This window comes from Phocoena sinus, chromosome 18 (assembly GCF_008692025.1).
Source record: "Phocoena sinus isolate mPhoSin1 chromosome 18, mPhoSin1.pri, whole genome shotgun sequence".
Classification (NCBI taxonomy): Eukaryota; Metazoa; Chordata; class Mammalia; order Artiodactyla; family Phocoenidae; genus Phocoena; species Phocoena sinus.
Genome location: NC_045780.1, coordinates 23,640,732 through 23,642,187, shown reverse-complemented (window position 1 = coordinate 23,642,187; position 1,456 = coordinate 23,640,732). Strand labels below are relative to the sequence as shown.

Sequence of the window (1,456 nt, the reverse complement as noted above, 5' to 3'; positions counted from 1 at the left end):
ATATTCTGGATACTAGACTCTGAACAGACACATGATTTGCAAATATTCTATCCCATTTTTTGATTTCTCTTTGTAATTTCTGGTTTTTTTTTTTAGATTATTAGAAACACATTACAAGCAGATTCCGTTTCCCATATTAAAAAGAAAATATATGACTGGAAATATTCAGAGATGAAAACTGGGTTAAACCAATTCCCAAGTCCTTATCAAATAAGGTATCAATAAAGGAAAAGATATTTTGGAACTTAAAATTAGGGAAACCTATACACAATTTAGAAGGGGGGAAAGAGAAAAAAAACTAACCACAATAAAGTCAGAGTGTTTACATTTTACAGTCTTTAATTAAGCGCAAAAACTGTACTATTTAATATATTTCTCCATGAACTTTTTGTGAAATTCAGATTGCAGCGTATCATTCACAAATCTTTTTCTTCTTCTGATCATCCACACCTTTTGCACAGTCTTTGAAAACAAAGTCATCATCCCACCTTCTTTTAACTTTGAAGTTGGGCTGAGGCTGGGATGGACCAGTGAGATTAAGGAGAGGATTTCAATTCAGAATGTTTTTCATACGAATCCTTTTTTCTTCACCTTTTTGTTCTTGTTCTTTTCTGGCCTGCTCTTCAGCTCTTTCTTTGTTAATCTTTTCAAGTTCTTCAAGAGCTACAGTATCATCATCATCACTCTCTTTATCAAAGTCTTCATCTTCATCTTATCCGTTAGAAGATCAGCTGCATCAAGGTTGGCAGTGGGAATCTGGTCTAATCAAGGCTTCTTTGACACTGAAGAGGAGGTTGTGTGTTCTCGGTTGGAATATCTCTTATTTTTTTTCTCTCTCTTCCAACTGTCTCCTGAAGTCATGGTTCCTAACCTCTTCAGGGACATCCTGAGTGGTTTGTCTATATTTTATCTGTATGAGAGGGTAGGTTTCTACTTGAATATTGCTTTGAGAGTTGGCTCAAATCACCTTCTCCTTTTCCTCTCCTACCTATTGCAGGTTCAAAAGTTGGCCTAGCTGCTGCTGTCATCTTTTATGGGTGGCTGAGGTCCAATGCACCAGTCTCTGGAGGTTACACGGACACCATTATGACTCTGTAATTTCTTGATAGTATCATTTGATGCACAAAATTTTTAATTTTGATAAAATCCAATGTATTTTCTTGTTGGTTGCTTGGGCTATAGGTGTCATATCTAGGAGATTATTGCCTAGTCCAAGGCCATGAAGATTTAACCTAAGTTTTTTTTCTTACATTGAGGTCTTTGATCTATTTTGGGTAAATTTATTTTGAGCAAAAATATGGTGCAAGGTAGAGGTCCAACTCCATTCTTTGCATGTGTATATTCAATTGTCCCGGCACCATTTCTTGAAGACTGTTTTTTTCCTCCCTTGAATGGTCATGGCACCCTTGTCAAAAATCAATTGAGCATAAATGCGTGGATATATTTCTAGACTTTC

At 36.0% G+C, this 1,456-nt stretch overlaps 1 pseudogene; it reads right to left on the bottom strand.

Moving 5' to 3' along the window:
* Positions 1-360: 360 nt before the first annotated feature.
* On the bottom strand, positions 361-1,028 carry LOC116743337 (annotated as a pseudogene).
* Positions 1,029-1,456: the final 428 nt, after the last annotated feature.